The sequence below is a fragment of the Bos javanicus genome, chromosome 6, assembly GCF_032452875.1.
Source record: "Bos javanicus breed banteng chromosome 6, ARS-OSU_banteng_1.0, whole genome shotgun sequence".
In the NCBI taxonomy this organism is placed as follows: domain Eukaryota; kingdom Metazoa; phylum Chordata; class Mammalia; order Artiodactyla; family Bovidae; genus Bos; species Bos javanicus.
This window is the reverse complement of record NC_083873.1, coordinates 22,614,531-22,642,436: the sequence shown is the minus strand read 5'-3', so window position 1 is coordinate 22,642,436 and position 27,906 is coordinate 22,614,531. Positions and strand designations below refer to the sequence as shown.

The 27,906-nt window shown below is 39.7% G+C and overlaps 1 protein-coding gene across 5 annotated transcripts in view; it reads left to right on the top strand.

The window, feature by feature from the left end:
* The window catches only part of NFKB1 (nuclear factor kappa B subunit 1), a 122,305-nt gene that overhangs the window by 41,742 nt on the left and 52,657 nt on the right, over nucleotides 1–27,906 (top strand). The window contains exon 1 of one of the 5 annotated variants that reach the window (XM_061419511.1): nucleotides 3,082–3,110. The exons of the other annotated variants lie outside the window; for them this stretch is intronic. The gene's annotated coding sequence lies outside the window, so the exon portion shown is untranslated. Of the gene's footprint in view, nucleotides 1–3,081; nucleotides 3,111–27,906 lie in introns of those variants that run through there. 5 annotated transcript variants of the gene reach the window in all.

The window sequence follows — 27,906 nt, the reverse complement described above, 5'->3', positions numbered from 1 at the left end:
TTACATGTAAAATGTAGGCAAAGGAAGGAATTGCTCTCTGTGTGTGTCTTTATCAGGAAGATCGTCACAATCATCCGTGTCTGCAGCAGTTCACTAAGCACCCGCTCCATGTGAGGCTGCAAGAGTTGTGTGACAGATAGAGCTCGATCAGGGTTTCTCACACTCATCACTACTAATGTTTTGGGTGAGACGACTTCATGCTTTGGAAGATTTTCCAGTTCATTGGAGGGTATTCAGCAGCATCCCTGACTTATACCCACTAGATGCCAATAGCAGCGCTATGGTTGTGACAACCAAACAATGTCTCCAGACGTTGCCATATGTCCTGGGGGGGCAGAATCACCCTGCTTGAGCATCACTGATCTAGATGCAAAGTCTAATCAACCTTAACCCTTCTTCTTTGCATACTTTTCTGCTATATAAGACAGTAACTCATAGGTTATATAGAATTGCTTAAGTCTATTATTCTGCAAATATATATACTTTTCCTGATTATTAGATGTTTATTTTCAAGATGATGATCATGGTGACTCTATAATTTCTTCTAGAATGTCTGAGTTAGTGTGCCTGGATATTAAGGAGAAAGATAGAAAAGAGAAGAAAAAACATATCCTAAACATTCTGTATCCTGTGATAACTGCATACCCAACAGTTAACATAGGAGTTCTGTTGGTCTCCGTTATAAACTGTTACAGAAGAGAAAGTGAAAGTGGAGATGGTTTCAGTCAAGGTTGTAAACCTGTGCAGCCGCTGTGCGAGAGCAATGAGAACATCTGTGCAGTGTCCACAGCCTCCTTTCCCATAGAGGGAGGTGTAATGAACAGTGTCCCCACACTCTTCCCCCAATCCCATTTCTGCAGAAACTTCAGAGGGAGAGCATTTACATTTGCAGGAAGGAAATGATATTTCTGAAATTTACATATGATACATGTTTATTAAAGTATATTTGTTCAGGCTTAAGAGTGGAATGTTCTAGGCTCTGCCTTTTCCTCCTCTACAGCTTCTTACCTTCCTCTCTCTCCTCCAGCCTCATTCTTTTTCTTCTCATCATGCCTCTGGGAGAGCATACCACATCCTGGAGAGGCCCCTGGAACACAAGCATCCTGGTTCAGCATGCACTCAGTCTCACACAGGAGCAGTGAAGTGCTGACAGCCAGCCCGAAAGCTGTGGGGACTGGCTGTGGTTTGGGGGCTGCAGACCCCTAGCTGTGGTTTATAGAACTTGTAAACATATAACCTGCTTGGGTTTGTCTCTTGCTGATTGTCCAAACATGATACCTAAAGTTAAACCATTTTAAAACCAACTCTAAGAGTCTACTCCAGTTCTCTGTTTGCTACTGGAATTTTGTCCCATGCTTAAAACCCCAATTCCAATAAGCTGGGTGTAGGCTAGGCTTAGACACACTCTTACTATGTTGAGATTATTTCTAGGATTAGGGCTATTGAGCCATCTGGTGTTCTACATGTTTCTTTCATGTCAGAGGATGCCATTTAGCTTTCAAGAGTTTTGCTATATAACCCTTCACATTCTTTTTAAAACATTGTTTTAATTATAAAAAATTCCATGTGTATAGAACATTAAAAAATTGATGTAAAGGACACCATATACCACTACCTGATTTAATAGCAACAGTCATCCCTCAGTATCCCGGAGGATTGTTTCTAGGATCCCCACAGATGCCATAATTCGTGGATGCTCAAGTCCCTTTTATAAAATGCAGCAGTATTTGCGTATAATCTATGCACATCCTTCTGTATGCTCTAAACCATCTCCAGATTATTTTAATGCCTCATACAATGTAAATACTATATAAATAGTTAGCAGTGTGCAACAAATTTATTTTACTTTTTGGAACTTTCTGGAATTTAAAACATATTTTTTCCATCTGCAGTTGGTTGAATAACGAATGTGGAACCTGAGGATACAGAGGGCCAACTATATTAATGTTTTACCATATTTGCTTCTGATCTCTTTCTAAAATAAAACATAGTTATTGCTGAAGCCCCACCCATTGATCATTTTTCCCTATTCTTCGTAGGTAAATCACTGCTCTGAACTTTCCATCTCTGATAGAATTTTTTTTCTGGTTTTAACTCAAATTTTCTATTATACCTGGTGGCTTTTTTTTTTTTTTTTTTCCAGGACAAATAAGTGTTAAGACTGGGATCCATTGAAGATTAATGTTCACTTTAATTCTATTAGAGGCTTCCCTGGTGGTTTAGATGGTTAAGAATCTGCCTGCAATTTGGTAGACTCGGGTTCCATCCCTGGGGGGGAAGATCCGCTAGAGAAGGTAATGGCAACCCACTCCAGTATTCTTGCCTGAAGAATTCCATGGACAGAGGAGCCTGGTGGGCTACAGTTCTTGGGGTTGCAAAGGGTTGGACACGACTGAGTGACTAACACTTTCACTTTGATTCTATTGATTTCTTCTTTATTATTCAGATAAAATTTATCCATTGACAATGTGGAATTTATTCTGACTCCTACAGGAAGAAATTAATAATATTCAGAGAAAATCTAGGGAAAATATGCAGACTAACTTGCATAAATATGCAAAAATAAAGATACAGAAATATGTATCTTGCCCCCTTTAAAGGAAAGCTTTCCTGTTGTTAAACATTTAATTATCTATTTTACAGTCCTACCAAGTTCTCCTCTAAAGTTTCCTCAGTTCTGATTTCATCATGGAGCTCCAAATGGGAGAGGTTGGCAGAAAAGCACAAGTGCCTTCCTTGAGGCCGAGCCTGTCACTGCCTGTTTTTGACTCAGCAAGGAGTGCCAGAGAAGGCTCATTTCCCTCTTTCCCGAAAGTTATTCATGAGATTTTTTTTTTATTAACCAAACTACCTTCCTCTTCACAGAGGTGGAAAGTTGCCAAGAGGAACAGCCCCACGGGGCTTCAGAAACCCTCACTGATTCTCTTCCAGAGTGGCCAGAAAGCCCCCATCCTCAGCCGATGTGACATCCTCCAGCTTGGCCCACTCCAACCAGAAAGCTGTCAGCGACCTTGGTTCTAAAATACGAGTAGCTGACCAGTCGGTATTCTTATTTTCTCTTTAGTTATAAATATCAAATGCAGTGGACTACAACTTGAAACGCAGCTGATGTAAGTGTAACTATTTTTAATCAAATGTTTTCTGAAAGCTGGTTCTCACATATGTTTTCTTTCCGGAGTGTTTCAGATTAAACAGAAGGCAAGTAATGAAATGTTTAGATCAACAACAGACAATGTTTATTGTCTCCCTGACCCCACGATTTTTTTTTTTTCTTCTTAAGTCTCCACTCTTGGTGCCTCTCATTTTAAAATCCTAAATGTTAAGTTTCTGTCAAGGTCAGATGAAGACTGGCTGATCTCTTGTGGCATTTAGGGATATCACATATCCTTGTGTAATCTCCCTTGCCTTTGTATGGACTTGTCTGGTTTAGGAGGTTTGCCATTGTAAGTATCTCTTTATAGTGCTGGTTTTGAATAATTTAATCTGACTCAGTCACTAAAAACAACAGGGACGAGGATCACCAATAGTCAATTAGGTTTGCACATAAAACCTCCTTCATAGCATTTATTAAAATTTCCATCAGTATCCCTAAGCTGTTCACTACTTGCAGAAAAATAACCGCATCCCCTAGACCAAGAGCCCTGTGCTCTGTATATTGAAGAAAAGCACTTTGTAACCTGGATCCCTTTTACTGGTTTCAGAGGGATTTGGAACTTCTTAATTTATATGCAGAAATTTATTGGGTTGGCCAAAAAAGGTTCATTTGGGTTTTTAAACCCCAAGTGAACCTTTTTGGCCAACCCAATATGTGTGTGTGTATATATATTGATATATATATATATACACACACACACACACACATATTTCTGGGGAGATAAATATAACTTTCCGTCAGATTTTCAAATGGAAGGATTCAAACACAGTTAAGAACCAGTGCTGCAGAGTATGTATCACTTTAGCTTTCTGACAGCAGCTGATTTTAAAAATTGCTAACAAAAAAGATACATAGACTGCCTTTTAAAATTTTTTTTTTATTTTTGTACTTTTTAAAAAGTACATTTTTGTATTTTTACCTGTTCTTAGTGAGTGGAAACAATTAAGGCTGCTCAACACAAGGCCCAGGAAAGCCTTCCTTCTCTTTGGGTATCAGGTGGAGAAGCGAGGAAACATAGCAGCAATAGCCCTAAAAGGGAGTAGGCTTCACTGCTTTTCCTTTCTTGCTCTTCCACAGGGATGCTGATTAAGCATGAAGTTAACCATTAGTGACTGAAGCCAAAAGAGAGAAAACAGTTCATTTAACAAATATTTATTGAGCACTCTGTGTCAGGTCCTGTCTTGGCAAGCAGACAAAACTCCTTCCATGTGTAACCATAACCTAGACTTCTAGATATTTTTCTTTCAAAAGTTTTTCATTGGGCCTCCAGAACAAAATATTACCTTGTAGAATGTTTTTAAAAACAGCCCTCTAAACTTATGGTATGTAGTCACAGTATACATTATGAACTAGAGAAAGCTACTCATGAGAAGAAACTTCTAGAACAAATGATAGCTGTGAAATGTAACTATTAGGAGTACAGTAAAAATGTAACTATTAACCTAATAGGCTTATTGAATTTACAGACAGTGTGAACCTTAAGCTTAGTGTTGGTCCATCACCCCTTGGTGACCTTCCTTAGTTGACTATTCCTATTTTTCTCTCATCCACTTTTCCTTAAATACCTTATTGTTCCTGGGACCATTATTTAATCAGAAGCAAATCTCGGATGGCTTCTTCCAACACCAGGTTTTGAAGATTAGATAGCCTTTTCTTGTTACATTTAAGAATTCAGATCTCATCAGGTCACGTACTGGTAATTCTTCCTGATAAGGTAAGAACATACAGTACTATGGCCCCCAGAGGTGTAACACCTCCTCCTCACAGACAAGCCGATTTTCAACTTGTCAGCAGATCTGGAGCTGAGGCTGCGAACTACCCTGCAGTCACAACCTTCTCTCCCCACCCACCAGGTGGATTTCAGACCAGAGTCCTCTAGTCTCCATCTCTCACTGAGCTCTCATGAGGGTGGACTGCAGACTTTCACAGATAATGCCTCTCACCCTTAGGTCCCCATCCACCCAGAAGAACGATTGTAAGGATGGCTTGCTGTGCTTATTTACATGATCTCATTTAGTCATCATAGCCCACTGCAGTAGGTTCTGTGATCCTTATTTGATAAATGAGGAAACCAAAGTCCACAGAAGTTAAAAAGCTTACCCTGGTCTGAGGCATGGAGCCCAAGATTTCCGTTCAGGTAGTGTGATTTAATAGTCCAGACTCTTCACCATCATGGGAATACTATTAATTATAGGGGTTCTTTAAATCTATGGTTCTCGACCATGGATGTGCATCAGAATCACCCAAGAATATTTTAACTGCAGAGATGTCAGGGGCCCACTCCACTCATGCTAAATCACTGTGGGTCCATTAGTATGGTAATTCTGTGATAATTTCTAAGGACTCATGTCATATAATGACAAGGTATAACAACAGGTAGATAAATAGATAAGCATGGTGTAACCATGAAATAGAATACTGTTTAAAAAATTATGAGGATTACACAACATGGGAAATACTTGAGACCTACTGTTAAGGAAAAAAATCAGAATTCTAAATTAAAAATATCACTGAAGTGATTTAACTCAGTGAATGAGTTAAGATTAGAGATGGGAGAAAGAATTACCAAATTTAAAAATAGAACTGAAGTAATTTCCTGAACTATAGCACAGAGAGAAGGAAAACTTGAAAGAAAGAGTGAGATACAGATTACAAAAGAAAGATTAAAGCTGTCTAATTGAAGTCCTGAAAGGAGATAATAAAGTTGCACGTTTCTGGTTCTATACCTAGAGGTTCTCGTCTAGGGTAAAGTTCAGGTGGCCTATGGACCATAATTTTAGGTGTTTTTCAAGTATTGGCCCTGAAGTCAGTCAGTTCATAGCTGAAAAGATGTTGATTCCTAGTTTTGCCATCTACTGACAATGTTATTGGTATTTAATTTGGCCAAGCCTCAGTTTCTTCCTTTGTAAAGTTGAGATAAGTAATACCTGCTTCATAGGATATATGTATAAATTGAGTTGTTCAGTGTATGGCCCAGAGTAAACACTTAAAAGTGATCATTTGCATCTATTTTTTGTATTCTAAAATACATTAATTTGAGTATTGAATGACAGTTTTGTTGACTGGTTTATGGAACCATGGAGCTACACAAAAGCTTCACCAGTCACTAATTTATTTTCAGCACAACTTCACTAATTAATGTTGCTTCCACTCTATTTATGCCATGTCCTTCTTTCTAAAGTTACGAAGGTGGGAGATTGAAAACAGATGCTATGTCAAAAGCTTACTTTTAGATGTTACACATGATTTCTTATGAAAATATTGATCGGTAGCAAGAGGCCAGAAAGGAATTTATCAAATTCTTTTTAGGTTCTTTAACTGTGTCCTCTTAGGCATTATGCATCTGATAATTTGCACAAGTATTGTTTTAGCTTCCTAGAGCTGCCATAACAAATTACAACAAATTAGGTGGTTTAAAGCAATAGACATTTACTCTCTCATAGTTTTGGAAGCTACAAGTTGAAAATCAAGTTGTCAGCAAGGCCATGCTCCCTCTGAAGGCTCTATGGAAGAAGCCTTCCTTGCCTCTTTGTAGCTTCTGGTGGTTGCTGGCAATCCTTGACATTCTTTGGCTTGTAGCTGTATCACTCCAGTTTCTGCCTCTGTCTTCCCCAGACTTCCCCTTTGTCTTTCTGTGTCTGAATCTCCTTTTCTCCCATAAAGACAACAGTCATTGTGTTTAGGGCCCACCGTAATCCAGTCTGATTTCATCTTAATTATGTCTGCGAAGACCCCATTTCCAAATAAGACCACATTCTGAGGTTCTGGGTAGACTTGAATTTAGGGAGGATAATATTCAACCCATTACAAGTATCTTATGGCATTAAGCTTATAAAGCAATGGTTCTGAAAGTCTGGGATAATGACCATTTTAGGCCCAATATGCACTGGGAAAGATACTTACATGTATCCATGGTATCTCTTACGTGCATGGCTTCAGTTGTGTCTGCCTCTTTGCAACCCTATGGACTATGTAGCATATCAGGTTCCTCTGTCCATGGGATTCTCCAGGCAAGAAGGCTGGAGTGGGTTGCCATCCCCTTCTCCAGGGGATCTTCCCAACCCGGGGATCAAACCTACATCTCTTACATCTCCCACATTTACAACTAGTACCACCTGGGATCATTATTATTAAAAATCTTTCAAGTTGGAAAGTTTTCCAGTATTTTGAATATTTTCTAACAGAATAATTCCTGTGATCTCTCTCCATTGAGTAAATGGTGGACCTTAAATACAGTTGTGCCCTAGTAAATGCTTAACAATTGACTGTCCAGGAAAAAAAAAGGAAATTGAAACAAAACCCTGATTTGTAGTATTTGTTAATTTTCTTGATGTAAATACTTACACTATGATCACTTTCAAGCTATCAACATAAAGTCAACTGGTTTGCAAATTTTCTGAAAATTTAACAGTTCCTGTGAGTTGGTCAAGCCAATTCTAGCATACCACTGCAAGATTTCATAAGCAAAGCAGATATGAGATCACATCCTGGATATTAACCTAATGAGCAGTAGTCATATCGAGAGAAGATAATAAATCGCTTCATGTAAAGTTCTTTATTCATGTGTTAGTTACATAATACCTAGGGACTTTGCAGAATCTGAGTAAACCCATTGAGTTGCTATATGACATCTGTCATATGGTAGTTAAATAGAGCTGTGGTTTAGTGAGCAAAATAACATACTTGAAAGCAAAAGCTAGATTTTACTTGAGATTATATGATTTACAGATAGCGTGACCTCCAACAAGTCACATAATCTCGTCAGACTTTATTTTCCTCATTTATAAAATGAAAATAAAAAATACCTACTTTGCAGAAATATGAATTGTATTAGGGTTAAGTAATTGTCATAATAGCATCTAGCACAGTCACGGCACATCTATAGCATTAAATGTTCATTTGGGACATTTTATGTTTTTAAGACTAAATATGATTGTTAGCGCCATGAAGGGAGGAGATTTTTTTTTTCCTGTTGTGTTTACTGCTGTATGTTCAGCACCTGGAGTAATATGTAGTATATAGTAGGTAGCCAGTAATTATCTGTATAGGACATGAATCGTCAATGTGCAGGAGATGCTAGAATTCTCTTTCCCAGACTATCACTATTACTATCATAATTTCGCTAAAGAAGAGACAAATAGTCTATATAACTATTATATAGACATAATAGTCATAGGTTGTTATTGGAAATACAGTCTTCAACCAGCCTTCACAGCTCACCTCCACCTGCTGTTCCATCTTGTTCTTCCTGTCTCACCAGCCTCCTTTTCCTTTTCCTCCCCCATTCACCTGACTTTGGAATCCCGTGTCCCGTGTCCCAGTCAGTGAGTTGGAACACTATAACTTAGACCCTGGGCATGACACCAGACTTCGAGGTTGAAATGGGGCTTTGTCTGCCTCAGTTTCTCTATTGGAATATTTCTATGGCCGTGAGAGAAAAATCAACTAAACTAAGCAGCAAATGGTAACTTATTTGTTTAAAAAGTTGGAAAGTCCAAAGGAAAAGCTAGCTAGCTTCAAAGCCCACTGGATTCAGAGCTGACACTGTCATTTAGCTTCTCTCTGCTGCTCAGCTCTGACTTCTGTTTTTCAGATTTCCATCTTCAGCTCTGCAAGGTGGCCACAGCAGCAGTCTCAGGCTCACCTTATTAGGGCACTGGGTCCTGCAGCAGAGTCTGCTTTCCTGGAAGCTGAAACAGGTTTAAGGGTTCCCAGATCAAAGGTTTCTAGGCCCTCATGGTCTGCCTTGTTTCATAGCCCATCCCTGGAGGTCACACCTGGGACAGAGTGTGTGAGGCAAGGTGATTGTGTTAATAACCATTCGCAGCCTCCACACTCTGGATCTGGCAGCGGGGTTAGCTGCACCTTGGACATGTAGACGAAGGTGGGAGGTGGATCCCCAAGCACAACGTATGAGGACTGGTAAACTCCAAAGGGGGAACCAAAATAACAAATAGCAATCATTTCTCCCCGCCGTGAGCAAACTAAGACATCTAAACCCCCTTTATTCCAGAAATTGTGTGATCGAGTGTACTCCCTCACTAGACAATGTCTAGTCTGTGTGCCATTCCTGTTTTATTTTTTAAGTAAGAAGTTTATTTATTTATTTAAAAGTGTCACATAGAAATTAATAGAAAATCAAATAATACAAAGATACATACAGTGAAATGTAAGCTTCCCTTCTTTCTATGATCCCTCTCCCCCCCAGAGAGAAGCACTGCTTTGAATTGCTTTGGGTAAGCTTCCAAAAATATTCCATGCATACACAAGTCTATGTGTACATATGTTTATGTGCGTAAGCACCATGTGTATCCAAGTACATGTAAACTATACAGCATATTCATCTATACACACGCTTATCTTCTGTTAATCTATAAAATACTCTGCCTCTTGCTTTTCTCACTTAATGAGCTTGGTAGGATATTCCTCAGCAGCTTATAGATATCTAGGGAAGTGATATAGTAAAATGATTAGTAGCAGACTCTAGAGCATGATACCTTGGGTTCAAATCCAACTCTGCCCCTTATTAGTTGTTTAATCTTGGACAACTTGGTTAACCTCTCTACATCTGTAAAAAGGGAAGGTTAAGAGTCCTGACCTCCCAGGGTTGTTGGAAAGATTAAAATGAGTTAGTACATGTAAAGAGCAGTGCCCAATGCGTGGTAAGTGCTCTGTGAATGTCAGCTTTGGGAACCTACCTTATTCTTGGTAAGGCATTTCATTCATCATACACTGCTTCTCACGCTGCTTTTGTACATGTACCGTCTTTTGTAGTCTCTGAATCTGTCTGCTTTCCTTTCTCCTGGTAAAGACAAGCTCAAAAAGCCTACCTGCCCTGATAATCCTACTTGATCCTGATTTTTCCCTGACTCCAGGGTCTTTATATTTTTTAAATGTATTTTGTTATTAACTTGACTTTTAATAGCCATGAAGTTTTTTCTATGAGTGTTCTTTATGAATTGTGGGATCTTTTGTCCTGAATTTAATTTTATCTCTTTGGAATATCATTTCAGTTCCTTGTCATGTAATTTATTTCTTATGTAGTTTTCTGACACATTTATCAGCAATCACTCTTTCAGAAATCTGCCTGAGTTGACCTCTGAGTGTTCCTCCTTAATCAGCCCGTGAAATCTTTGAATGCATCCACCACTGTTCATCATATTCATTTAGTTACTTGCTTACATGCCTGTCTCCCCACCTCTAGTCCTTATTTCTTTTTTTTTTTTCTCTCTTTTTATTAGACCTTATTTCTTGAGGACAGGCACCACGTCTTATTTCTTCATGATATTCTTCTATTGGGAGATGTACAACAAATATTTACTGAACTAAACTGAGTTCTCTTTCATTCTTTGGGTAGTCAATTGTTGCTCACTAATTAGAAACTTAACTAGAAATAGAAACTTAAATAGAAAGTAAGCTTGTTTAGTTAAAACTTGACCAAGAAGGGTTTCTTTCTCCATTTCCTCCATCTTATCGCTTTATGTAGTGTAGATATGCTGATGACTCCAAATTCTTTTATCTAGCCTAGACTTCTACTCTGAAATCTAGGCTCCAGGCTTAGATGCTTGATTGACATCATTTGGATATGTGGTAGTTAACAAACTGAATTCTGAATCTTCTCTACCAATCTAGTCCTCCTAATCTCTCTCCTTTCTCAGGAAATGGCAGCTCTATCCTTCCAGTTGCTCAGGTCAGAAACCTTGGAGTTATCCTGAACTACTCTAACCCATCAGTTCATCCTATTGGCTGTGCCTTCAAAACTTATCTAGAATCTAATCACTTGTCAGCACTGTAGCCAACCTGTACGAGCTACCATCCTTAACGTCTTTTTCCAGTGGTTTTGGCTTCCATGGATGATTCTGTGGTGAATCAATTGTTATCAGTAGTTGATGGTTACAGATTTGTGTATTTATATCACTTTTTTTTCATTTTTGTTATAGAAATTTTGTCAGCTGAAATTCTCTGTTTAAAAAGAAATTCTGTTTAAAAAAACAAAAACAATCTCTGTTCTTCACATTCCTTTAAAAACTTTACATAGTTTCTCTAGGTACTCATGGATTTTTTGTTTGTTTTTCAGTATATTATAAGCCACTCCAGTCATTATTTATTTTGATGTTAAAATTGTCTGACTCTTAGCCAGTAGGAGTCTCTCATGCTAGCTTCTATATCCTTTTGACATGTCCCCGATCGATTTTGAATATTTCCTTATTTATGAAGTAATATGATACTCTCAGTTCATCCTATACTTTTCCTACCCCAGTCCTGTAATCAGCCATCTCTCCAAGAAGCCCTGGTTCCTTTTATTGGAGAAATTTCTTCCAGTCTGTTTCATTAGGCAGAGCTTGAAAACTGTGTTTTTGTTTGTTTGTTTTTAATCTTGAATTCATACTGATACCTTTTAATTCCAGTCTGACGTCCCTTCTTCCTCTGTTCCATATTTGTATTGCGTTTCTCCAATAATGAAAACCTTAGTTGCCAGTGATACCAGTATACCCACGCAGTTTGCTCAGTCCTTTGGTACATACAGAATAGCTTCAGAATCGCTGTACCAATATCAGCACTAGCTGTGAACTTACTAAATATACAGTTGTTGTTGTTGTTTTTTTACAGTTCTTCTGACCTTTAAATATATTCAAGAGAGGGTAGTCAGAGTAATATGTTCAGAAATTATTAGGATAATTTTTTCCTTCTATGTAGCTACAGTGCCATTAGAAATATAGTCAAATTTTTTGTTTTTGTTCAGTTTCAGAGATTTCCCATCTTACTGATTTAATTTTATTTTTTCAATGTCAATATTTATCAGTCTCATATGAGATTAACCAGACCCTTTAGAAGTCATTATAACGTCATTGTTTTATTGCTTTTTAAAATAGTAACAAAGAAAAGGGATCGGTCAGAGCCTTGATTTAAATTGTACTCTGGATTGTTAGTTCAGAAACCTGAATGCATCTAAGCCTAGGACATTCCATCTGTAGGTTTTACAGCTGCCTTGACCTTCCCTCATATTCATGGAGCACATGTCCTGTGCCAGGCACGGTGCTGAGCTCTGTGGCCACATGCTTGAATGTGGTCATCTCTGCCCCCAGACCTATGTGAACAGGCAGGAACGGTTCATACAGGCACACAAGACGATGACACAAGTGTTATTCAGGATTCGCTGGAGGAGCGCCTCCTCAAAGGATGTTCCGCAGTGTGTGTGCATGTGTATTTGTAGGGCTAGGGGGCCTCCTCAAAGGATGTTCCACAGTGTGTGTGTGTGTGTGTGTGTGTGTGTGTGTGTGTGTGTGTGTGTAGGTAGGTGTGTAGGGCTAGGGGGCCTCCTCAAAGGATGTTCTGCAGTGTGTGTGTGTGTGTCTGTATCTGTGTTTGTGTGTGTCTGTGTGTGTGTGGCGGGGGGGTAGGTAGGTGTGTAGGGCTAGGGGGAAGTGCACCTTTACTTTGAAATCACCTCCTGGCTAGGTAGTCTCAACTTCTGTTTTTTGACGGAATGCTCATGGCATTTGAAAGATGCATTTTCAAACTAGAGACCAGAGAGCTAGGTATCCATTTCAGGCACCTTAGTAAGAACAAATCACACCAGATATATCTCACTGTTTTCTTTGGCAGGGTTTCTGGGATGGTGTAATACTGAGATGTTGGAGATCTCTGGTTTGGTACTTAGGGGTTAACAGTATTTCTCATGTTGGTGATGTCAACCTGGAGGGATATTTCTAGCCTCAGGGATCTTTCTGCAGCTACTTCAGTGTATTTTATCATTGTCTTCAGTGGATGTTTTTACCAAGTTTGCGGTGACATAGAGTGATAGATAACAAATGATTTAAGTTCAAATTCAATTTGAAAAGCTGAGGCAGAGAGATACATTCTTTTTTAATATAAAATTTATTACTTTTGAGTTCTAAAATTCAGAAATATATTTCAGCATCCATATCTCCATCAAAACAAAGGCCTAACTTTCTTTTTGTTGTCATGTCTCTTTTTTAAAAGAATCATTTTTAATTGAAGGGTAATTGCTTTACAATATTGTGTTGGTTTCTGCCATGCATCAACATGAACATCAATAGGAATACATATGTCCCCTCCCTCTTGGCCCACCCACCCCATCCCACCCCTCCAGGTTGTCACAGAGCACCAGTTTGAGCTCCCTGAGTCATACAGCAAATTCCCACTGGCTATCTGTTTTACATGCGGTTTATATGTTTCCATGTTACTCTCTCCATTCATCCCACCCTCTCCTATGGCTAACTTCTTAGGCAATGCTATTTTAAAAAGCTAAATGCCTCCAGAAAACAAATTACTACAAGTACAGGGTGGGAGGGATATGCATGCAAAGAAACCTAGAAGTTTTAGTTAATAATGGACTCAACATGAACTAACAGTGTGATGTGACAGCCAAACAAGTCTGCACATCGGGCTCCCTTAATAGAAGGGTAGTATTTAAGACCAGACAGTGGTCTCACTCTTGCACTAGGAATACTGTGTACCCTGCTTCGCACCACCATTGTAGAGAAATAAAAACCAACTTGAATGTGTTCAGAGCAGAATGGTGACCGAACCTAAACCTTCCTCAAAGTGAGGTAGTCACAGCCTGGCAAATTTGGTTGTCTTCAAGTATTTGGACGGCTGTCATAGGAGAGAGGAGAAGGCAATGGCACCCCACTCCAGTACTCCTGCCTGGAAAATCCCATGGACGGAGGAGCCTGGTAGGCTGCAGTCCATGGGGTTGCTAAGAGTCGGACACGACTGAGTGCCTTCACTTTCACTTTTCACTTTCATGCATTGGAGGAGGAAATGGCAACCCACTCCAGTGTTCTTGCCTGGAGAATCCCAGGGACGGTGGGGCCTGGTGGGCTGCCGTCTATGGGGTCGCACAGAGTCGGACACGACTGAAGTGACTTAGCAGTAGCAGCAGCAGCATAGGAGAGAAGGATGAGATATGTCCTGTCTGTCCCAAGAAGATGTGATTAAAAAGCACTGGGTGGAGCCCTGGGAGAGAGAGGGTTCAGTTGTTACTGAGAGTCAGAGCTGCCTAAGGATGGAATGTATAGCCTCAGGATGAAGTTCATTATCATTGGACTGGTTCAAAAATAAGCTAAAATACTACACGGCAAGGAAGTACTTTATGTTAAGATGCTTAATGAGAAGTAGATCCCTTTTTTATACCGTTCAAAAGAGTTTTTACTTAATAAATTGTACTTCATAATAAGGGAAAAATCAAGATTTGATTATAGGGAAGTTATAATTTTCTGGCAAATCTCTAAAAGTAATAGAAATTAATTGCTTGGAGAACATTTTATCTAAGTATAAAAGTACATGATTTATTTTATATACTTTGTGTTTTAGTCTGCAAAGGCTGCACGATATGAAGTTATCACGTGGGAGGGTTTTTAGCAGGTTTAAAGTACTACCATTTTTCCAGATTGCTGGCTGATGTTATCCTCAACCATGTTAGAAATTTTGGTGTTTCTCCCTTCCTCCTTTTGCTTACATCATAGTATGTAGATGGTACAATATGTTGGTTAACCTCAGTCTGACACTTATATCGTGTTTTCTCTTTTGCCCCATCAGTGTCTGGGATGTAAATTAACCAATAAAGTGACAACAAGAAATCAGACAGAGAAAATTTCCCATTTCTACTCACTTGTAATTCTCCTAATTTTGTAGGGGTTTTCCACAGGAAATCACAGAAGAATAGCTGAAATGCTTTATCTTATGTACTTTTCTTCTGAAGGAGCAGTTAATTGTCTTCTTCGCAGAGTGGTCTAAATTCTCGTACCAGACAGCTGTGTTTACTATAGTACAAATTAAATTCTTTGCTAAATGATGTCTCTAAGTACTTTCAATCATTAAGAGCCAAATTATTTAGTTACTTCTCTACCCAGTGGATTTCAGTGAAGGCGATATGATGGGTTTTCTAAGCAAGAAAAATATAACATGAGAATATTTATATGCCTTTAAACAGAAAGAAATCAGTGATATTTAATTCCAAGTAAATTTGAATATCACAGAGTCAGAGGATACTCCATTATCTCAAATTAGGTTTGTATCAAAGACAATGTGCTGAGAGACTTTCAGTTCAGTCGCTCAGTCGTGTCCGACTCTTTGCAACCCCATGAATCACAGCACGCCAGGCCTCCCTGTCCATCACCAACTCCCAGAGTTCACCCAGACTCACGTCCATCAAGTCAGTGATGCCATGCAGCCATCTCATCCTCTGTCGTCCCCTTCTCCTCCTGCCCCAGTCCCTCCCAGCATCAGAGTTTTTTCCAATGAGTCAACTCTTTGCATGAGAGACTTTAGGCTATTTTAAAAGACTATTTAAAACTTGTATTAATAATTTTTGTCTTCAAAGAATAAATCCCCCAATTAAAATCTTTATTTTGCACATACTTAAGCCATACCGTACATGCTATCTAATCCTCCTAGTTACTTTTACGTAGTTTGTAAGAATTAAAAAAAAGAAAAAACTTTTGTAGATTAAAATTTTTCATTCTGTCTTTGTTTGGCTTGTATATTTCTCTCCCACCCCCTACTTGTGTAATCAAAGCATTTTTGACCTATCCTCAGGAAAGTCAGTCCTTTATTATCAGGATTTAACTACCCAGGGCAGTGCTCTCCTTGGATTTACTGAAACTAAATGCTTTGATTACTCAATTTCAGTTTTAATGAGAAAAGTTGAAATCTTTGCCTAACATAAAGGTTTTTCTTTGTCTCTAAATTTTGATTTTCCATGCTATCAGAGGCCCCATTACAACAGGTAATTTGAGTGTTGATTGTATGTTTTCTCAGTTTGTAATTGTGTTAAATGTATCTAAAATGTCCACAGTTTTACAAATTAAGCTTACCGTTAGGGTCCTTCCAACTCAGAAATTCTGTGGTTTTAAGCTTCAGTTAGAAAATGTGATCTTTGCTTGTTGTCCTGTGTGTCCTCTCCTATATATATATGAGTAAGAATCATAGAATTTTAGAGCTGGAAGATGTATTCAATGTTATCTTGTGATTCTACACGTGAAGAGTTCAGAAGCCCAAAGAAGCTAGGGGACTAACACAAGGTCACAGCAGGAACTGGCAGCTGGAACCCTGGCCACTTACTGGAGCACTAAAAATTAACTCACATGTTTTTAATCTGAAAATATTCAGACTTCTGGAGAATATTCTTCTACAAATTTAAGAATTTGAGGTATTCTTTTACAAATTTAAGAATGTTGAGGTGTTTATATTAAGCACAATTTACTATTAAATTCTATAAACAATACTGTCATGCCTGTTGTTTTCTCCAAACCTGGAAACACACTTGAAAATAAATTACAACTTGGGGTAGGTTAAAGCATCTGGATTTTACACTTCTGGGGTATTTTTCAGTGACTTAGAAGCATAAACTGATGCTGCCAAGTTAGGCCCGTTTTCAAGTGGAAGGATTGCTGATGGGGAAAGTTCCCCTCATGCAGCTGCCCTGGCAGTCGAGCTGAGATGATGAATATGAGATCAGCTCTCCAGATTACTGGGACCTATGGCCAAGACAGCACTTCCCCTCCTCCCGGCCTTACGTCTGATTTACCTGGAACCAGTCCCTGATGGTTGTCTTCTGCCCATCCTGCCGCCTTGGCCAAACCCCAGCACCATTGTTGAATTGTATGGCAGGGTTAAATCCTCACTGGGAATTGAATGTATAAAAATTAAAGATGTTTTTGGGCTTCCTGTGTAGGGCAGTAGTAAAGAATCTGCCTGCCAGTGCAGGAGACACAAAAGACGTGGGTTTGATACCTGAGTCAGGAACATCCCTTGGAAAAGGGAATGGCTACCCACTTCAGTATTCTTGGCTGTCCATGGGAAGTCCCATGGTCCCATGGACAGAGGAGCCTGGCAGCCTATGGCCCATAGCATGCATGTATGTGTATATATAGAGACAGAGCATATAGTCTGTATGTGGAAGTTAGTTTTCTCAGTGGAGTACAAGTACTTCAAAAAATAATCCTCTTAGAAATGAAAATAGTTCCAGGGTTAGGTCTTCCTAATTGTGGTTTCAAGCCAAGAAGTCAGAAGAATTTCCAAGTTAATTGACTCCATGCACTCACTTTTTGCTAGGGATTTTTAGAAACTTCTCAGGGTAATTCCTCACAGTTGTAGTAGAGAGATGAACTGTGTCGTGTGACTATAACCCTTCAACAGATCTTAAGGCAGTATGGCCTGGTGGGCTCTGCTGTCAGCATCCTTATCTAGTATGGCCTGGGAGGTGTCAACCACTTGGCATTCCCTCTTTTTCAGAGTAGCCTGGAGCCAGTGATGTGTTCAGTCATGAATTCTTTGAGCAAATACTAATTAGTTTCATCCTGGGGGTTGGGGAAATAGAAGAACTTGACAATGCCTTGATCCTAAAAAACCAGTCAGTTTAATGGAGGACCTAAGATATGGCCTTAAATATCTGAAATATGATAATATTGTCTTATTCACTATTATAGAACCAGCACCTATAGCTGCCATGTAGGAATTGCTGGATAAAGCAGTATTTTTCAGATGAAAGAGTGAATGATCTCGTAGCCTTAAGGTTGAAGAGCCGGCTAGTTGGAGTGGGCAGAGAAGACTTCAAGGCAGAGATTACATTTGGGGCAGGATCCTGAGGGAAAGGTAGAAATTTGAAAACATGAATCTAACTAGGGAAAACAGCAGAGGCAGAAAAATGAGTGGCAAAGGCTCAAAAAGAGCCATCTCTGAAGTTGGAAGGGAATGGTGAATAATTCTGCTGGAATGAAGAGTACACAAAAGAGAAAGAGGAGAATGAGGCTAGAGGTAAGATTGGACCAAACTGTGCGAGGCTCGGGAATTTAAATCACATTTTGTAGAAAATGGGGAAATTGTGTAAGTTTTAATATAGAAATGATTTACTATAATGAACATTGTGCTTTAGGAATATAAATCTAGTAGAAGTCTGCTCAGGGGTTGCAAGGGAAAGGCACAGTGACACCATGTGGGAAGAACTGCAGTGATTCCTCATGAGTTAAACTCTGATTCAGGCTGAGACAGATAAACAAGAGCAATGAGGATAGAAGGAAGGGGCAGAAACCAGAGATTTTTGAGGGAGCCACCTGGCTGAATCAGTTAATTCAGTAACTTATTAAATCTAGAAGACAACAGATGATAGGAGAATTTTGGTGTGGTTGCTTAGAAGGTGGTGGTTTCACTTAATAGGAGGTGGAGTAGGTTTCAGAAGGAAGGCCATTCATGGGTCTTCAGTTGCGGTCAAATTGATTATAAATTATGGACAGGAAGATGCCCTGCAAGCAGCTGGAAATGTTATAGGTGTTGAAAAAGGAAGGGCACATGAGATTTAAATTGAGGAGTCATCTGCATGGAGTAGATAACTAAATCTAGGAGACTAACATAACCATGTGAAGAGAGTGATTATGGTAAAGACTAGAGATGGACCAAGGGCAGATAACAAATCTCCTTTTGAGGAGGAAGAATGCTTGAGCAGAAGTGTCTAATGCAGTGAGAAGGGAACATTTTGAGGAGGGAAGGTAACCCTTCAGAGAAGTCAAGTGGGATGAAGAACAAGAAATGGCTGATGAGTTTGGAAACATGGAGTAAATCATAACCTTTAGGTACATATTTATTTGAGGCATAGAAGGATTAATTAAATTGCAAAGGTAATACTATATGCGGAAGACCTGGGTTCAGTCCCTGGGTTGGGAAGATCCTCTGGAGAAGGAAACGGCAACCCACTCTAGTACTCTTGCCTGGAAAATGCCATGGACAGAGGAGCCTGGTAGGCTACATGGGGTCACAAAGAGTCGGACACAACTGAGCGACTTCACTTTCACTTTTCAAAGGTACTGCAGATTAAGTTAGAGTTTCAGCATTGGTGATTAGAGCTTTTCTTGCATACTTTTTTTTTTTTTCTTCTTGCATACTTGATAAGAAAAAAGAATGGCACTCAAGCAGGGAAAAGTACTTTTTAAGAACATTTCTTGTTGAATTATGGAGAAGATCAAATGAAAGAATGGTTCTGTATTTCTTGCTGTAGGGCCTGGCCCATAGATTTCAATAAATGCTAGCCTGTACAGTTGACATTATCATTATCAGGAAATGCATTGTTCAGAATTAAGGGAGAAGAAGGTATATGGTTTGTGGACTAAGAGTAAGGGTTATTTGGAGAGGGAAGAAGAAGCATGATTTAAGGAGATCTTGAGTAAGTACGGTGTTAAGTGCAAAAGCAGAGTGGTTAAAACCTAGAAAAGGGAACAGACCTACATTTCTCTGAATTGGGAGCACATATGGAGAGTAATAGGGACATTTTGCTCCTGGGTGACAGACAGTGAGGAGAAGAGAGGTTGGAGAGCCTGCCATGCAATGCTCTCCACTTTCTCGTTAAATTCAGAGGAAGTCTCCACTGCAGATGTCTGCTTATGGCATGAAGGGACAAAATCAGAGTCAGTATCATATGCTCTGCATCTGCTGTGAATCAGGTGCTGCATTAGATGCTGTAAACTGCTTCCTTTAATCCTTGTGAAAAGTCAGGTATTAGGGATTTGTATTCATGTTTTACAGATGAGAAAACATGCCAAAGGTCAAGTAACGTACCCAGGATGGCATAGCTAGGAGAGGGAGAAGCCAGGATTCAGAGCCCTGTCCTTCAGACTCGAGCCTGTGCTCTTCATTGAAAGGGAGCCCGCTGGTTTGCTGTCTCGTAGATGCAGACCTGCACAGCTTTACGATAAGGTTCTGTAGGCTGGTTATTCCTGTCAGTCACCACAGTGAATATCAAAGAAAGGCCCTTCTTATTTGGCAAGTGCCTGACTGTGAAACTGGGGTGAACCAGAAATGTGAATTCTGGATCCCTGAGTGCCCTAGTACCGCGCGGAATAGTGCTTGAGTTTAGACTCCTTGGTACACCAGGAGAACGCCTTACAGGCGCCAGCAGTTAGGGTGGGAGGAGGGGTGTCCAGGAGGGTGTGTTGGACTGTAAGAGGAGTGCTGCTACCTCGATTTTCCAACAAGAGGATCAAAGGGTTACCTTCCCTTCTCTTTCCCACAGCTGCCCCTCCCTGCCCCTCAGCAATCAGAGTCCTTTGACCACACTGCAGGCCCCAGCCCACGCCGCAACACCCTTCTATCTACTTAGGCTGATGTTCTGTCCTGATGTAAATAGTCACATTCTCATTTAAATAGCCTAATGAGAGGGTGCAGCAGGATCTAGCCAATTTTGGGGAAGAGGTAGAATATAGTTTCCCAATTTCCATCTGTCACCTAACACAACTGTTGTTTTAATATCTTGCCTTCCATAGATAACATTGTAGGCCTCTTATTTAATCATGCATTCACTAAAGAATTATTTATTGAATGCCCACAATATAATAAACATTACTGCAGGCACTGGGGATGTGGCACGGAAGAAACCATTGTCCCCACCCTTACACGGCCTCTGTTCTAATGGGGAAGTTAGGCAGTAGTCACATAACATGTGTAGTATATTAAATGGTAATTAGTACAGGCAGAAATGTAAAGCAGGGGAAGCAGCAAGGAATTTAGGGATGGGAGTGATAGAAGTTTAGATAAGGGTAGGGTGAGCCATGGAAGCTCGCCAGAGAATGGCATTTCTGCAAATCCTGAAAAGTAAGAGACCGTGCAAGTATACAGGGAAGGAGTGTTCTAGGCAGAGGAGACAGCGAGTGCAGAAGCTCTCAGGTGGAAACTGAGCTGGCAGCAGGTTATGTGACTGCCTAGAAGTAGTAACAAACAAGAGCAAAGAGAAAGTGGCTTCACATGGCCCAAGGACTGTGCGCTGTTGTAAAGACTTGGGCTTTTCAGATGGAAAGCCTTGAGAGGGTCTGGGTCTTTTTTTTTTTTTTAAACTTCTTGCCATGGAAAAATTTAATCATATATACACAAAATACTGTAATGAGTCCCGTTGACGACTCATTCAGCTTCAACGGTTTTCACTTTTGGAGAACTTTGAGCAGAGGTGTGTCAGGACTTGGCATGACCTGACATGAACAGGATCACCCACAAGAACAGGCCATGGGGAAGTGGGGGAGGCACAAGAAACATAGGAGCAAAAACTTAGGAAACTAATCATAGTGGGCTCGTACTCCATGAAACCAGGGAACAGTGACGGAGACAGTAGGTAGTGGTTAGTTTGGGGATATCTTTTAAAGATCTGACTAGATACCATGTATTTTATGCTTTGTTCAAAAAAAGATTTTGACAATGTATGTAGTGCAGCAACAAGGGTAAGGAGATGTAGAAAAGAAATGATACCAAAAGACTATTTTAAATTTTATTTCCTGTTTAAGAATAAACCAAATTTATAAGCCAAGCCAGGTTCCCCAAAAAACTGGCCTATAAATGAAAACACATTTGAGACACAGTTCATCCATAAATTACAAACTTTCTATTCTTCCCATATTATTTTGTAACCATGGATAATTGGGCCACGAAAAGGGTAAGCATTTATTTGTAATTTATTAATGAGGCAGTGACACCTATTGAGGTACAAATCCCCAACAATTTCTGGAGTTAGCAAGTGTCTTGATTTCCTGAAAGAAGTAGGATTTATAAACAACTATATGTGATGTAATGAAACTGAAAATTCAAATAAAGCAAACAAGAAACCAGAGGTCAAAGTATGACCCAAAAAAAAACCCCTCAAACTTTCTGAGTCTTGAATAGTGATTTTATTCTACTTCCCTCTGTAGTTGACGAAGCCCTCTTTGCCTATTTTGTTGTGTTTAATGGCCCAGTTTGCCCTTCTGATCTCAGGCAAACATCTAAGGGATGTATGCTGGTCAAACAAGTAGGGCAAATAAAAAAGGTGAACGAATGTGAATGAATCAATGCAAGTCCAGGAGCACTACTCAAAAAACAACCATGTCAACAGTGAGTGGGGCAGAGAGGGTATTTTCATGTCATTCAATCTTATAAGAACACCACACCTACATTTGGAAGAATCAGGATGAATTCCAAGGTCCTCTGGGTCTTGACTCTCTGACCTTAGGTTATGCCACTCGTTAATCTGTCTAAATTTCTGTTTTCTTATTTGCAAAATGGGAGTGATAGTGCCAAGTCTGTCTACTTCACGAGGTCTTTGGGAAACCCAGGAGAGAAGCAGCCCCTTTTTATTAAAAAAAAAAAAAAGAGAGAGAGAGAGAAATTGGTGCTTCCATGGGGCCTGCCATATGGCAGACACTGTGTGGTTCTCACAAGAGCCCTCTGAGGGAGGTCCCCTTATTGGCCCATTTGTAGGTGTGGAGCTTTCAGCTCAGAGAGGTTATTTAACTTGAAGCCCACAGAGCTGGAAGAAGAAAGAGCTGGGATTTGGTCCCAGATTGGATCAATGTGAAACCCCCTGGCTTAAAAAGAAGGAACTAACTTTACTAAGCATCTTCCTACTCTATGCCAGAAACTATTAGATACGGTTCTGTACGATCTTGTTTGATGAAGTTTATTCTGTACTTCCTGTGTCATCAACATATAAGGAGTAAGAAGGAGCAATAAAATCTGACTGTTTTGCAGTACTAAGAGGAGGTATGTTATGAAAACAATATTCTTCTCTTTCTTCCTCCTGTTCTTCTTCTCCTCCTCCCCTTCCATTGCCCGCCTCCTTTTTCTTGTTTATAATATGACTTGCACTCGAACAGAGGAGAATCAGTATGTGGTTTAGTAATGTCTGTGGCATGATTTTGTTTATGAATAAGGCTTACAAGGGGACAAGTGCACTTCTGCCATCTCACAGCTGTCTCTGAGACCTTCTTTCCCACAATACACACCAACAAAACCAAAACAGGGTTTTCAGGGATAACTGTTGTGTAGCAACACTGTGCCACACAAAGGAGAGAGAGAAAACACTGGGCCCACTGGACATACACAGAAGAAAAAGTGATTAAGCCGAGTGGAAACCAGTGTAATGGAAAATATGAATGGGCTTTGGAAGTGGACAGACCCAAGTTCAAAGGGCTGCCCAATCACCCCAGTTACAGGAATGGCGGCAGTTTATGTCGCCTTAATGGGCCTCAGTTCCCGCGGCTGTGGAATGTGGTAGCACTACTGACCCCATGGGGCTGAAGTGAAGATTGGACAAGTTAACAAGCCCCCTTCGCTTCCATAAAAACAGAAAGTGAGGAAATATAGGTGTGTGTGCTCTGGGAACAAACAAGAGAGGTAAAACAGTAATTCTTCAGTTGCCAATAGATTTTACCAGCTTCTTATTGCAATAAGCGATGTTTTCCTGCCCCAATCCATCACATTCCCCAAGAAAGGGACAGTAGTGGAGTCTTGTGGGCTAAAGTGGTGGAGTGTCATGGAAGATTCAGATTTCGGCTGGACCTTTGAAGGATGAGTGGTTCTAGAGAGAGAAGAGAAGGAAGGGACATCCCGTGTGATAGGAACCACCAAGCCCTGAGGACTGGTAGGAATTATGACTGAGGAGATGAGGGGTCAGGCTCATCACAGAGCTTTCCTATGTGCTGTTCTTCCTGCCAGGAGTACTCTTCTCAGCCTCTGCCCACCCCATCCCTCGTTATATTCTTACTCTTCTTTCAGAGTTTGGCCCTCAGTACGCCCTCAGGAAGCTTTCTCTGTCTTCACCAGGTCAAATCTCTATTCCTTTGGAAGTGTTTCATAGTTATGCATTTACATTTATTTGTGAGAGGTTTTAATTCATATGGGTCCTACTCTGTAATTTCCATAAGAACAAGGGTTGTGTCTGTTTTTTACTCAACTGTGTATCTTCCACTCCCTGACCTACTGCAGTACATGGAACACAGAAGGGGCTTAATAAGTGCTCACTGAAACAATGTATACATTTTGGCTATTGGTGAGGTAATAGCCTGGATAGCAGATAGGGCTTATATTTGAGAGGTACCAAGCTCTTAACTCGTTTAATCCTTAAAAAGCAATCCTATGAAATCAGATGTATTGTTACTTTCCTTTTAAAGATGGAGAAGCTGATGTCCAGAGACCTTAACCATCCTTTCCCACTGGTCCAGCTAGTAAGTGACAGCAGAGCGATTTTGAGCACAGCAGCCTTGCTTCAGAGCTCTTGGATTTAACCGCATTGCTCTGCTGCTTTAGCAGTAGAGGCCAAAGTTAGACACACGAGACAAGTCAGGGTAGATTTCTCTTTAAAATGTGTGGACTTTTCCCTCTTCCTTCTCTCCCTCAAGTATCATCACTGTCATCACTTCATGAGAAAAACTCAGCAGAAAAGAACTACATCATGTGTCACGTCTCACATTCATGTTGACTCTACATTCTGCCAAAGTGCTATGTCCAAATTAACTCAGTACCTAAACTGGACCTTTTAAAATCTGATTCTTAGAAACTTCTAGACCACTTACCTTACTTACTGTTAAAGGACCAGTATGTACTTTTCCAGAGCATGACAGAGTTAGTTGCTTTAAATAAAAGGAGGTGATTTGACTAAGTTTGGTATTATCTGAGACCCTTGGTTTCTGTTTCTTACTCAAAAAGCAGATCTAGCCTGTGGCCATCAGTATGTATTGAGTCATAAAGCTTCTGGAAGAAAGGCTTGTTTTCATCAGGGAAACCGAGGACTCCTGAGTACCTCCAAGAACGATAGCTGTTACTACAATAACATAGTTATTACTTTTAAAAAGCCCAATAAAATGTGTCACTCTGGGAAAAAAGACAGCCTAGAAATAGAAGTAGCCTGAATTGGTCATTTATTCAAGCCACCTGCCTTTAAACAGAATTTTTAAAAAATCACCTCACAGAAGTTGTACTATTTAAAGATCTCTGGGTAGAGGAATACATCACAATAAGATAGTTGTTAACATTTGGGTACTGCTATTACATACTAGGCAGAGGTCTTAAAGATTTTTATGTGTGTCAATGTATTTAATCCTCGTAGCAAACCTATGAGGTCCAATTATTATCCTCATTTTACAGATGAGGAGCTGGATGCTGCCCCAGGTCGCAGGGCTTGCAGATGGTGGTGCTGTCTTCAAACCCAGCTAGTCTGTTCATCAAGTACATGCTCTTACAGTGCCCCTTGGAAGCTGAATGTCATCTTTGTCTCCTTTCCTCTAATTGAAATCTTAACTTGTACGCAAGCCATTAGTGTTTATTAAAGCCTGCTATACTCAGACTCTTTCAAAAATAACCCACCCTTTCTGGCAGATACAGGTGCTTTCTATAAACTTAATTTTCAAGGGAACTACTGTGCAAAGAAATAACAGACTGAATAAAAATAATCAGATTCTCCACAGAATTGGAGAATTCTGTGGAGAAATGAATTTCTGAGTCAGTTGCAAATAGCTATCAGTCACTGTGGCATTTTATGGAGTATTCCCTCCCCTAAGGTAGAATTCCATTGTCTTCATGTGCCAGAGAGCCTGAAAATAGTACTTTTTGTGTGTCCCCACACTTCAGCTTTCTTCTTTCAGTCGGCATTTTGGAAAGTCCACAAAACCCAGGGCCCTCCCTGTCACTGCCTTGTGGTCTGTGTAAAAAACCAGATGATGCCATGCTGGCTTGAACCCTTTCAAATGGATCAAACAGCGCATTAGTCATTGGCAAATTTTTCAGGCCCTTTACCTCAGAGACTACCCAGTTCCTCATTCTTGCCACCCTTCAATCATGAAGTAATAGCAAGAAAAAGATGTGAGTACTTTTTGAGGACACCTCCCACCTCTTTCCTTCAGTGCCCATGACTGATTCCTTCATCATGGTTATATTGAAGGGTCTGGACATCCAAAGTGATTGGGCTTAAAAAAATTTTTTTTTAATTATGAGAGTATGATAACACGTTTACAGGAGACTTGAAAAATACACAGCAAAGTTACATGTAGTTCCACTATATATTGCAATTATTTTTTAAGTAAATTAAGATTTTTTAGTTGGAGTTTTAATATCAAACTCTCAAAAATTAATAGAATGAATACACAGAGAAGTAGAAGGTTATAGTAGGCCTGAAAAGCACTATGAATTCAACATAATTAAGATTTATACAGCTTTTCACACAACAGTAGGATACAAATTCTATTCAAGTTCCCATAGACTATAAACTAGGAGACCTAGGAACACATCCAGGGAGATAAGACCAGGTGCAAACAGTTGATGGCCTAATGGTATTGAAATCATACAGAGTCTGTTCTTTTATCACTGTGGGATTATATTAGAAATGAATATCAAAAGATATTTGGAAATAATCCACATATTTTCTAGTGCAATTTGACTTTTACCAAGAGAGATCTTTGACTTAGCTATTGAAAGCCTCAATAAAGTTAGAAGATTGAAAAAACACAGAGGGTGATTGCAGAGATGAAAGCATTTAAATGAGAAATTAATATCAAAATGAGAAATTTATATCAAAGATATGTTTAAAATCCCATGTATTCAGAAATGAAATGTCCACTTTTAAATGATGAAGCCAAAACAAGGAAATAGAAAATATTTGTAATAGAATAAAAATGAAAAGAGAATTTACCAGGATTTGTTGCATGCAGCTGAAGCTGCTCAGTGCAGTTAAATACAATGTGAAGTCTTGAATAAGGTATGAAAAAAATAATGGGACACTAGCATAAAATTTTGTGAAATTTGAACAAAATCTGTACTTTAGATTGAGGGCAGGAGGAGAAGAGGCAATAGAGGAGGAGATGGTTGGATGGCATCACTGACTCAATGGACATGGGGTTGAGCAAACTCCAGAAGAGAGCAAAGGACAGGAAAGCCTGGCATGCTGCATTCCACGGGGTTGCAAAGAGTTGTGGACATGACTTAGAGACTGAACAACAACAAAAGTTAATAATACTGTATCACATGTTAATTTCATGTGTTTTTTTATAACATAGTATTTCTTTATATTCTCAGAATTGGATTAGAAGTTTTAGCCTCATTCAAATTTTTTTAAGATCAGTAAGATAAACTTTCCAGACTTTTAGCAGTAATACTAGATGCTAAAATACATGAAAGTTTTTTGAAGTTTTGAGTGAATATAAATTAGAATGTGTCATTGTATTTGAACTAAGTTGTAATTGGGCTTTAATTGCTAGATTCCTTCTGTGTCCTGCTTAAGTGGCAAGCCTACCTGATTTCACCCAAGTGAAGCATTTCGTCATGCCTTACACTGTTGCATTCCTGTGCTCAGTGCACTTAAAAGTGAAATTACATGGTCTATTTAATGCTCTTTCACTGTTCATTTACTGCTTAAGACGTCCCTGTGGAATATGCCATCATAACAAAGGCTGATTTCAGATGTCGATACCAAGACACAGAACTGGCATCAGCAACCCAGGGAGTATGCAGGGACAGCAGCCACCTTTGGAGCAAACCCAGAACTCTTCTTTCCCTGTACTGCCCCCAGGGAAAAGGCTTTCTGCCTGTTATAAAAGGGAAAGCACTGAGTTCATAATTGGTTTTATGCCCACGGGGCTTATTTAAGTGCTTACCTGTTTAAGAAATTATTTATTTGTGCCTCAAGGGGGTCAAAACCTAATTAATCCTAAACATGCTTTGTGATTAGCTTGCTCTGCAGGGACTGAAGGCCATTCTCGCAGGTCGCCTTGCTCCTTGGAAAGGGTTGGAAAGCAAGATTTGCAACCCTTCTGAGCTAGGGTTCAGGCAGAGAGGCCCTGTATTTCCAGTGGGGAGCTACACTACAGATCCACAGGGAGTCTGTCCTTTGCTTAGAAAGGGAACTTCTTTCTCCCAGAAGCATCTGGGGCATAATCCCAGCTTTAATCAACTTTTTCTCAACCCTGCAATGGGAGATTGGATTGGGAAAAAAATCTATACTGAAA